The 11,370-nt window shown below is 43.8% G+C and overlaps 1 non-coding gene across 1 annotated transcript; it reads right to left on the bottom strand.

Moving 5' to 3' along the window:
• Positions 1–10,841: 10,841 nt before the first annotated feature.
• LOC120101268 (small nucleolar RNA SNORA48) lies at positions 10,842–10,984 on the bottom strand. The gene has a single exon (XR_015679332.1). It is a non-coding gene; the product is annotated as a small nucleolar RNA SNORA48 (small nucleolar RNA).
• Between the last annotated feature and the right edge of the window lie 386 nt (positions 10,985–11,370).

Below are 11,370 nucleotides of genomic sequence, written 5' to 3'. Positions count from 1 at the left end.
TTTTAGCACACAAAGTTGTCAAGAGAATTATTTAAACAGCGAATGAGAACAAAACTGGGTCAGTAACAAGAGATTCACTCTGTAAATGTGGTTTCTGTAGAGTAATGCCTTTAACAAAGACTGAAGACCGCAGCCCGGGGGGATGGTTGTATTTCTGCTGAAGAGATGCCACTGAGGGCAGATTCACTGTCAGTAAGGTTGGTTAACAGTTTTCATCTGAGGTGACCAGTGGGAACCTAGCCATTTCAGTCTTGATTATGAGTGAAATGTCTCTCAGATCTACATGACCCCTACCTTTGATCCCCGTTCCCACTGCTGAGTAACGTTCTCATCCTCTGTCACCTGGAGCCACACCGCCATCTGTTAATACTTTCCACTGTAACTCAATTCCAGATACAAGGCTCTTGCTCAAACACAAAGCTCAGCTCACGGATCTGATTTAAATTCTTTCAGTACTGCAACATTTAGACTTTGGCGTTCCTTGGCCCTGCCTCAAAAGTCCTGTGAGCGTGATCCAGCAGCACAATACTCCATGTAAGCTCTGCCACAGGCCTTTCTGCTTTACTCACCTTTGCTAGGGCCATCATTCCCCCTAGTACACTCATCCCTTTGTCACAAATACACAGCCACTTCATTTAAAACAAAGCATAACAAAACATGCCTTCCCAGCCATGTATCCATTCTCAGGTCCAATGAACTATAAGAAGTGGGCAAGTTCGGCATCAATTGACCAAGAGGTAACACTTTGTCCTGGACTTCTCTCCTCCCCCATGATTTAATCTTATGCATAGCAGCACACCAGCTATCGTTCCACCCGTGTGAATAAGTGCCTAGAAGATATTGGGAAGGCAAATTCGGAGGATAGTGATTCCTGGATAACCCCATAGAGTAGAACTTCTAGCCAAACTGTCTGTCTACCTTCTCATTATTACATGAAAGACAAATGTCTATTCTGACAATTTGCACTGTATGTGCATTTGCTGCAGTAGCTCGCTTTGGGCTACCAGACTCACTATCATGCATTCTAATTCTGCAAGCTCCCTATCAGCCATTCACTTGGTGGATTCTACCTCTCTGCCTGTAGAAAGTACACAGTGTTCTCTGTACCAAACAGAACTAACTCCCCTATGGCAGAGTTACTTGATTACATCATCAACACGAGGTAAGTAGAGTATTTGTGTTCCCTAAAACCACAACATCACTCACAAAAGTAAGGACCATTTTAAACTCTGTCTTTGAATCTTCAAATACCATATGGTGGGAGTCAATGTGTTTTCAAATGAATAATATCTCCTCCTTCACTGTCTAACCTAGCAGTAAGCAGGATTTGAAGGGTTAAAGAATAGAACAAACAGCAACAGAAAAAAAAAAAAAACCTCCGGAAAGGAAGATAAATGAGGAGGAAGGGGGAAGCAGGCAGAGACCTTGCCCTCCAGGTCTGCTGGGTTGTCACCAGCACCCAGCCCTCTGTAGGAACTCAATAACCATGTATTGATTGACTCCAACCTTTGCTTGTCATTGTTGCTTCCGTCCAGCAGACCCCCAAGGAAATTGCTATAGGAAGTCATTGTGGAGACAAAGGCAAAGCGTGGGATGGCAAGTCAGATCAACTGTTAATTGACAGATCTTCCTAGCCACTGAGTAAACTAATCTGCATTATATATGTGCTTGCATTTAGATCTGTGGCTCTGTTATTGGAATATATGTCAGTTGCTAGAAATTCTCATGCTTACATAATAGTTGTCAACTTAAAACACATTTCCTTATTCTATCAGCTTTTCAAGCAGCCACTTGCAAGGGTATCTGCTTCTGTGGGGGGAGCCCAGTACTCTGTAAACAGTGCTTGTTGCTTATGGTAACACACACTATGGTGAGAGCTGAGAAACTCAGTGGCCATTAATTATTCAAGATTTAATTGTGCAAGCATGTACAATCAATATTTGTTGATGTTAATCTGATTACCAGCTAGTGCTGTTCAGTGTCTCCATCAACAGGATAACAATATGACACATTTCATAGACTCTCCCTGGGCTCTTCCAAACAAGCTTATTGGGAGGATTTTAATCAGCTAATGAACTCATCAATGGCATTCAGGAGGCAAGACACCTTCCTGAACCTACAACCCATGACCATATTTGCCTGACATCTTGTGGCCGCAGGAAACATGACAGCCTATAAACCTCACATCTGTACACAGTGTGAGCAGCGTCTTTGAATGCTAATGTGAGCATTACAGTCAGAGCAAACACAGAACTGCTTAGGTGCTGTGTGACATGTAATTATTTCCACTCATTAAAATGGAAGCTAGCCCTTTCTTTTTATATTTATGAGACAAGTTGGAACATGTGGTTCAATTCTTGTAAAGAAAAGAAGAACCTTGATCTGGGATGAATGGCATCTGGCTCAGTGCCAGGCCCCTCAGCTGCTGAATACTGTTCCTGTGATGGACCCATGGAGACGAAGGCAGCCTCCAGAACAAGTGAAGAAAGAGCGTCTGTGGTCACCTGCTCAGAGAGGTGGCTTCTAGCAGAGGTTGCTGGGACACTGAGTAGAGACAAATTTCTGACAGAAGGACTGATGAAAAATCTCATTTTCACCATTGCTGTGGACTCGTGCTGTGTCTTTTAGAACCAAAACTCACTTTAAGAATCAAAACCATTGTACTCAAAAACCAGATTTGGCATAGAAACATAGAAATATAAAATAAAAGTCTACCAAAGGGGCTTTGAGTGAGGCAGGGGAGCTGAGTTCCAGTGACTCTGCTTCCCTCATTCTCCTGGGCTACGTCCTCCAAATCCATCCAGGCTTTGAGGGCACAGCCTAGAGTGTTATACTTGAAGTCAGAAGTCCCAGCTTAGCACTTCATCACTCTCTCACAAGTCATAAAGCTTTGGAAACCCCAGGAATTTCATCTCTGAAATGTAAGAAATACTATTTACTCCATAGTGTTACTGGAACATTAAAGGATGCTGAAAATCAAAGTGCTTTGTAATTACTAGAGGGCCTGTCACATTGCCATCATGAGACAGTCCTAATGTCGAGTCACTCAAGCAAGCGGAGCAGGCTCCAGGCAGTGTTTTTCATTGTCTTCTTGCCAAGCGGCACAGGAGTTCATTAAAAGTCTCAACTCATGAATATGTATAAATATCTTAGAACATGGAAGACCCTTTGGGATACTCCCCATGCTGGTTCACAGGTCTTCAAACACACACTGGATTATGGTAAGGATCTTGCCTGGGAAGACTGGCTTTTCCTATTTCTCTTTTCCCTGAATTTGTTCCTCATCCTCCTTCATGTGAAATAAATTGAAGATCTGTATGTGAAGCCCTAACTAACCATTGGCATCAATACTGAGGGCAAGAGGTCTGGTAACCTCTGAGCATACAGCGAGCTCTTCTATAACCAGAAACTACATTTCCTGTCATTCAAATATTACACAGATGCCCAGGCTGCCTGTCTTTTAAAGGATGTCACCCATGCTAGGAAAGGAGGACAGTGGGGTCTAATTTTATCCAGAAGGAATCTGGTGAGAATAAAGTGTAAGGCAAGCTAGAACTAACCCTGGGATATAAGGCCACAGATGCATAAAAAGTCAGAGGAAGCTTTGTTTATCTTGCAAGTTTAATGAGTAGGGGATGGAATACTTTCTCTTCAGTCAGGGAAGAACTGGGGACCTACTTCTAGGTGTTTCTGAAGAACAAATAATTCTGACTGCCGAGCAGTAGGATGTGGTGAGATGTTACTCCTTCCAGCCCGTAATTTTGGGTAACCAGAAGATCATGGGTATAACTCATCAACTGAGGTGGTAAAACAGGCATCATTGTAACCCTGTAGACCAGCTGTGCATTATCAGCAAGCTAGGGTGCAGACCATCAAACACAGATGCCCTGACCCACACCACAGGACTGCTTTAACACCTCAGTATAAGCCCTCAGATAAAGATGGGTCATTTCCAGCAGAGAGCTTTAAGAATAACTCATATGATATGAGCTCCTGACCCCCAGAGTGGAAATGAATGGGACCAAATATCTCTGCAAATCCTTGTTTTAGGCTGAAAATGATGTGGTTCTAGGTGCCATTAGAGATAATTTAAAAGAAAATGGATACTTAATTTAAAGACCATTTCTGGCAAGACCAAGCCTTCCTTGCCAGCATTTGAAGCTATTATATAAACTACCAAAATCAGAACTGCAGGCAATCTTGTCTATTAACAGTGTAGGCATTTGTGCCTTTTCTCTCATGCTCTTTAATATGTTCTATTTCTTTTATTCGAAGCAGAAGGAGAAAAGGCTCACTTGCAAAAATAGAACATGTTGCACTTGAATTTAGTACTTTAAGAGAGAGGGAGAGAGAGAGAGAGAGAGAGAGAGAGAGAGAGAGAGAGAGAGAGAGAGAGAGAGAGAGAAACTTCAGAGGCAACATGATAAACGGTTAATAAGGAATCCAGGTGCCTAGGGGCTGGCAAAGAAATACTAGCCATGCAGAGAGAATTCAGGGTTCTCTGGTAGGGAGCGGAAGTGTCTAGCCTCAAAGAAGCTATTGACTCACTTTTAAGGAAAGTAAGTTGGATCCCAGGATGTGGTGAAGATGGGATGGCAGATCCTCTACCTGCGGCACTGTGTGACCTTTGTGTGGGGCAGCAAGAAGAACAATGGAGAGGTGACACTCCTAAATTAGTCACTGGGCCTGTTTGATTCACTGCTGTGCCAGATGTTTCCTTGCTGATCCCTGCCTGGCCCATCTATCCTTCAAGAACAAAGCAGTGAGCTCAGCCCGCAGCCACCACTCAGAAGCAAGCACCAGCCAGCTGATGCAGGGACTGGCAGGGGATCCACCCCCTTAGTTCTTCACCACTTCTCTGAGAGATCAAGGGCATTATGCAGGAAGCCCACCTGCCCACTCCAGAAGCCCAGGTTAGGCAGCCTTGATGCCCACAGAGCACCACAGGGCTCCTCAGCTGGGCTCTTGGTCCAGACTCTCTTCTTCCTCCTCATGATGAGTCCCTGTGGGATTTATTAAGCAACCGTTGCTGTTTTCAAAGTGGGGTCCAATCTGGCCAGTAGGTTTTGTGTTTCTATCAGTCATATGTCCGCATCTACTGTCCATTGAGAGAAGAAGCATTCTTGCATCCTCTGGATGAAAAGCAGAGAGGGCACCTTAGTTAATCTGGTGGGAGGGGAGACGAGATTTGAAAGTGTCTTCATTTGAGAAGTAGATACTTTTGCTCTTAGGTCTCAAAAAAAAGCTGTGTTGTTGATACAAGAAGACAACATTCCTAGCTCAACACCAAATCTTGGGCATCAGTTTGGTCAACCAATAGCAGACCCTATTTTTGGGAAACTGACTCCAAACTGCTCTTGTAAACTGTCTTTAACTTGGTCAATTTGAGCAGCTCTCTAAACTTTTTGTTTAACCTTCTAGTCCAAATCAGTTCTTGTCCTCTGCAGAGGACTGTGGGATTTGGGGCTGAGGACCTATCATTGTCTCTTGTGAGGAAAGCAAGGGTGGCACCACTCTAGCAGGGCCCCAGCAGCTCTTATGAATCCACTGTAGTAAAATTATGTGAAATGGTTTCTGGGTCCTTTCCTCAATAACATATGATCTTGTCATATGTTTCTAGTAAATTACCACCCCCCCCCCAAGATCCATTGTGAGTTTCTGTCAGTTCTATATGAGTTGGCAAATAAACACATTGAATCAAAGGGAAACAGGAGAGTTCCCTGAATTATCTGGTCTGGATCCCAACTCTCACGAAGCAATTCACTGCAAAACTCAATGCCTCCAATAACTCCTTGTAGAAGGAACCAGTCACCCAATAGCATTCCTTCAAGCCATGGCTCTCCGAGGTCGTGGTTTCAACAATTGTTTGTTTAACCCTCAAGTTCTCCTATGTTTTCTCTAGACTTCCTATCTTAAAGGCTTAGATTCTCTCAAAAGTTAGCTGTATATAGGCTGGATGAGTTTCTTTCCAATATAGCTTGCCACATTCTCAGATCAGTGACTTCATGTTCCAAGTATGCCTTTTTCTGCACTTGATTTTCTACACTCCCTAACTTTGGTCCTGATCTTGCTTCACATGACCCACAACAAGACTGAGAAAATGCTCTACGGTCAGGTAAAGAATGTACCTAATTTTAGTCATTTCTGTCCCCCCTTATATTAGAGACTAGTCTGCATTTTCCTGAGTCTCTTTGCTCTGGAGATGAACTCTGTATTTTTGAACTGTTAATGCCAGCTTATAACACTGTTAGGAAAATCTTTGGACATGAGACTAACTCACTATCCAAGAGATGTAGGGCCAGGTCTTGAGTTTCTATACTCCTCATCCAAAGGACCAGAAGACTTTAGTGATATTTTGGAAGAATCAGAACTCCCCCTTCAACTACATAATGTTAACACTAGAGTGATAGACACCCTACTACTCTGCTAGCCTCCCCTCTCCTTCATATTCTGCTGCATTAACTAAGTTAATTAGCTAAAGTTCTTTGTTTACTATATCCTTTTCCTATAGGCTATAATTTCCAGATGGTAGAACCACTTGGCCTGGTGTCTTCACTACATTTTGTGTCTGCTATGATACTACCTGTAAACCAGGTGCTCCATGCCTTCCCAAGAAGCCAGTGGCAACCGTTCTATGTCCAGATTCCTATGTTGACACTTCTGTGGCCATACTTAAACCTTAGGTTTCAGACTCCAGAGTACAAAGCCCAAGCCAACCATGTTTTCCTCTGCAGCTCTGGATGAATTATAAAGGAACGGCTAGGTCAGGCCAACAGGAAGGACTGCAGGAACTGGGAGCTAGTGTAATTTACCACTGTCCTTCCCCACATGGGCCCCTGTCTCTGTTTTTCACATCTTCATGCTTCCCGTGCACTGGCTTCCTCTACACTGTAGGCAACAATCCCTTAGAGTGGCAGGCCTGATCTCTTGAGTTGCCATGACTTTCTCTTTTCTTTCTCCAATGAAGGGCTTCAGTCTCTGTCAACCATTCCAGAGTTTCCAAAGTTTCTTACAGATGAAGCATAATCAACAGTCAAATATAGAAGGAAGTCAGAAGTGCCATGTCCAGGCTCTGGATATGTACATATGAGAGGGGACATGTTTTGGTTTTGCTGTTAAATGTCCCCATAAGTCTGTATTTTGAATTGTTAATGCCAGTTTATAACACTATTAGGGAACATTGTAAATCTTTGGACATGAGACTAACTCACTACCCAAGGGATATAGGGCCAGGTCTTGAGTTTCTACGCCAGCCTTACTTCTGGCCTTCCCTCTCTGCTTTCTGATCCATGATATGAACTATTACATGACCATACCAGACATGATAAGTCACACTCTTCTGCCACTGGGAACTTTACTATGCCTTCTGCACCACTCTAGACTTTCAAGCTGCAAGCCACAATGCATCAAATATGGTATGTTGTGTGAGGAAATCGATAGGAAATGCCACTCTTCTTCTTCACGGTGCTATTGTAGAAAGGATGAACACTGCAGCAAATAGAACGAACTCGGATCCAAGTAGCTGGGAGTGGTCAGCCATTAGCTTCCTCACTTCTGCTCTGAGTGGGTCACATTTGCTGGCCACCTAGGGAGCATTCATACCTAAGGTGTCTGCTTGATGGCATCATCTTGACTACTAGGACCTCCTGTCTTTTGTTGCTGTCAAGAAGAACACATCCTACTCCTAACCAGAAGCCCAGAGAACACCACTCACCTGCCTTCATGCAGTTTTGCCTCCTGAATTAATGATGGGCAAATTTAACAAACTAAAACTTCAGGATATACGGTTACATGTTAGATAAGTAGATTTTAAGTGAAAGTGTGTTCTCAATACTTACTGTGCCCCTGACATTAAAAACTGACTCTGCTTTCTGTCCTTTATCTGATGGGCAGGTCATCAACAGGCTTCACTTGCTTACCTTTTTGTCTGAAGTAAACTATTAGTACACACACACACACACACACACACACACACACACACACACACACACCTGCTCCCCACTACATGGGCAGTCTCATTTGTACTCTCATTCCAATTGTATCCTGAAGAAGGCCTAAGAATTCTCCCAGGTATACATAACCCTCCCACCTTTTACCTCTCTGCCTTAGTCAGGTGTCTGTAACCACAATCCTGCCCCTACTTGTCTGACCAATTTCTAGCCTCAGCTGTACGTGCCTGCTTGTTTCTACTGGGCATTAGCCCAGCCCAGTCTCATAGCAAACTCTTCCCTAAGCTTTATACTAGCTGTTTTTATAGCCCTAAAGGGGGGGGGGTGTTCTGCTTTTTCTTCTGTGCTGTCATAAGTAAAAAAAAGCCCTTGGCATTTCAAGTCCCTAGTTTCAATCCCCTCTGAAATCATAATCATCTAGAAAAAATTATTTAATGTTTTGTATCATTTCATTTTTCTCCTCCTTCTGTGTGATTTCATTTCCAATAACCAGAGTCCAAGAGATCTCTTTGGTCTTCCTATTCTACCTATTGCTATCTTCCGGAGTGACCCCTCAAGGCAAGATTTGGAAATCTCCAGTCCATGAATTGATAAGAGTCTTAGATTATATCCCTGAAGAAAGCCAAGAGCCTGTAGTGTGTACCCCACTTTCCCTTGACTTGGACTTGTAGCATAAGTCACAGATTACCCCCTAAGAATTGAAGATTCACAGCCTGAGTTGCATGGGATTCCAAACACAAGGTAAAACCCAGCCCCTAGAACATCATGGTTCTGAAATAGGTAAGGTGAGCGATGATCAGAGGAGAGCCCCAACCACTGAACCTGCCAGATGTGAGAGGAGAAACAACACCTGGCCAAGCCACCACTAAAGACAAAACACAACAGCTCTAAAAGTAGAGCGAAAAGGAACATCCTTTGTCATTGTAAACAAAATGTTTGGCAGTTGATTAATTTTTGGCATGGAGCTCATTTTGATGGTTACAGACATAAACATAAGTTGTGTGCATGTGTGTGTGTGTGTGTGTGTGTGTGTGTGTGTGTGTGTGTGTGTGTACAAGAAACCCAAGAGACAGCAGATGTTAATTAGAGGGAAATCATAGCGAGGCAGACTGAATTTTATTTTGTCCTCATTTTGCATTTATTTATTACATCTACTTAGTCAGCATTGCAACCTGTGCAGAACAGTCTCCACAGTAGCTCGGACTGTTGAAGCCATTCATATGGTCTCAGACTCTAGACCAGCAGCATCACATAGAAATCTGTTACAAGTGTGACTGGCCCTCACTCCTGATCTAATGCATCAGACACTTTGATGATGGAGCCCAGGCACAGCACTATTATCAAGTCACCTTAGTTGTGGTGGCTACTGAAACCATTCAAAGGTCATTTACGTGACTTTATTGACCACCATAAAACCTCCCCAAAAGGAAGACATAATTTTCTTCAGGTGTTTTTAAGTGTGAGTTTTTGTCCTCAACATGCTTGTCAATAGCACCAAAGAGAATAATGCTATTCCCAGGTATACATTTTGGGGGTATAAGTTACCCATAAACCTTCAGTAGCACAGGTATTCCTGGGTTTCTCCCTCCCTTTGACAACTGGCACCCTAAGACATGGTAACAAGAACATAGGTCAAGAGGGAAAGACACAAAAGATAGGGAGACACTGCAACATCTGGTGATGGTGGTAGTGGTTGTTGCTGTTGCTGCTGTTGCTGTTGTTTAGAGAGATGCAGGCTCTCTCTGAGTTGGTGGAAGCAATGAATCCTAATTGTCATCCCTGGGAGTCCTCCTACAATGAGTGAAGGCTTCTGCAATGAGAAAGAAAGCCTCCTCCATATTATCCTCCTTCCTCCTCCCCATCCTTTCTCTTCCTGTTCCTCCTCCTCTCCTTCTCCCCCTCCTCTTCCTTCCCTACCACTTCCTCTCCTCTTCTTCCACCTCCTCCTTCTCTCTTCCTCCTTCCTCCTCCTCCTCTTTTAAAACTTTTTATTGATTCTTTGTGAGTTTCATATCATGCAGCCCAATCCCATTCAACTCCCTGTCCTCTCATATCCACCCTTTGCTCTTGGAACCTCCCCTCCAAATAGCACACACACACACACACACACACACACACACACACACACAGAGCGAAAAAGCTCTCATTGTGGAATCTGTGTATGTCACAGTGTCTCACAGTATATCCTTCTCTCCACACATCTTCATTTGCAAATGTTCACTTCAATTGGACTGGTTCAAGATTTCTTACTTCTGTGATATTATCAATGTTGGATCCTCACCAGGACTCCTTTTGGATATCCTGTTGTTGCCCGGTGCCATGGATATCCTGCAGCTTTGGATCAGCAGGACTGGCCCTTTTACACATTCCAACCATTTGTAGATGATGTAGACTTTGGCATGGGCCAACTCAGAGCCCTAGATCCGGGCCTGGGTGGTATCTGAGCCGGTCAGCCCACAGGTTCTCATTTTTCCTTACCACCAGGGGGAGCTCTCCAGCACTGCTCTGGCTAATGGTAATGTGAGACACGGACATCAATGCTGACCTCTGCTGCTATGTGATCATGATTCTAGGCATGGCCCTCAGCAGTAGCTCAGGCCGGGACCTCACTATGATTCCAGGTAGTAGAACTGGCCACTTACAACTAGTTAATCCTCTCCACTCTCGAGTCTCCAGTTCCACCTTGCTTCATAAGGTTCCAGCTGCTCCACTTCTCTGCATCAGTCTACCACATACTTCCTTATTGTGGAGGCTACGGGTGTCTATGGCCCACTTGTGCCATGTGCAAGAGGGCAGGTTTGTGGATGTGGGTGACATGACAATCTGTAGGTCTCTCTCTCTCTTCCTGCTCTGTACTGCCTGGATTTGATTTGGTTTGGTTTGATTCGAGTTTTATGTGTCCTAGGCATAAAAAGCTTTGGCCAATAAGCCAGGTATCAAGCTAGGGTGAACAAAGGACTGCCATCTGCTCTGCCCCTGTCGGTTATAAGAATAATATCACCAACCAGGTGTCTCTTTGCCCATTTCCATGGGGGGGGGGGGGTGTTTTCTTCTATTGCTTCTGCTGTTTTCTCCTTTTCCTCTCCTCTTCACCCTCCCTCCCCTCTTCCTTCCCTTTTTCCTCCCCTTGTTTTTCTTTTACTTTTTCTTCTTCTGACAGGGAACAGCAACTGATTTTTGAATGAAATTTAAGCTGGTCTTCTAGAATATTTGAATGCCTTGGTTTTCATCATGGAAGGAGTGTACATTTGGTTTCTACCTTGGTGCCTGTGAAGTCAGAGTGGATGTTTTCGGTCTGTGATCTAGAAGAGTCTGGAATGCTGTTGACTTTAAACCTGGCCCCGTGTGTACAACCTCAATCACAGGTATGATTTGCTTATTATCTGCCTCTACATTAGAAACTCCCATAATTGTAAACCGC

Source organism: Rattus norvegicus, chromosome 2, assembly GCF_021556685.1.
Source record: "Rattus norvegicus strain SHRSP/BbbUtx chromosome 2, alternate assembly SHRSP_T2T, whole genome shotgun sequence".
NCBI lineage: Eukaryota > Metazoa > Chordata > Mammalia > Rodentia > Muridae > Rattus > Rattus norvegicus.
This window is presented reverse-complemented; position numbering and strand designations above follow the sequence as displayed.